The sequence below is a fragment of the Cynara cardunculus genome (assembly GCF_001531365.2).
Source record: "Cynara cardunculus var. scolymus isolate 2C chromosome LG 12, CcrdV1, whole genome shotgun sequence".
In the NCBI taxonomy this organism is placed as follows: domain Eukaryota; kingdom Viridiplantae; phylum Streptophyta; class Magnoliopsida; order Asterales; family Asteraceae; genus Cynara; species Cynara cardunculus.
In genome coordinates, this window is record NC_037539.1 from 25,595,308 (window position 1) to 25,595,778 (window position 471).

A 471-nucleotide genomic window follows, 5' to 3' on the forward strand; every position below is an offset into this window, starting at 1 on the left:
GATCACTCTTTGTTCATCCACCATCAGGGACGTGATGTGGCTTATATTCTTCTCTATGTGGATGACATTATTCTAGTCACTTCGTCTCYGGCACTTAAGGCACACTTCATGTCTCACCTGTCTAAWCAATTTGCCATGAAAGATTTGGGTCCTCTTTCTTATTTTCTGGGTATATCGGTACAGCGGTCATTGGACGGTCTGTTTCTATCTCAGGCCAGATATGCTCAGGACGTCCTAGCTCGTGCCAAGATGAATGACTGTAATCCGGTCCTCACCCCGGTCGACACTGCCGGTAAGCTAGGCGCCACGTCTGGCGAACTTCTTGACGATCCCACCACCTATCGAAGTCTGGCAGGTGCGTTGCAATACTTGACGTTTACCAGACCCGATATCTCTTATGCGGTGCAGCAGATATGCATGTACATGCATGCCCCCCGGACCGGTCATTTTCATGCGTTAAAGCGGCTTCTG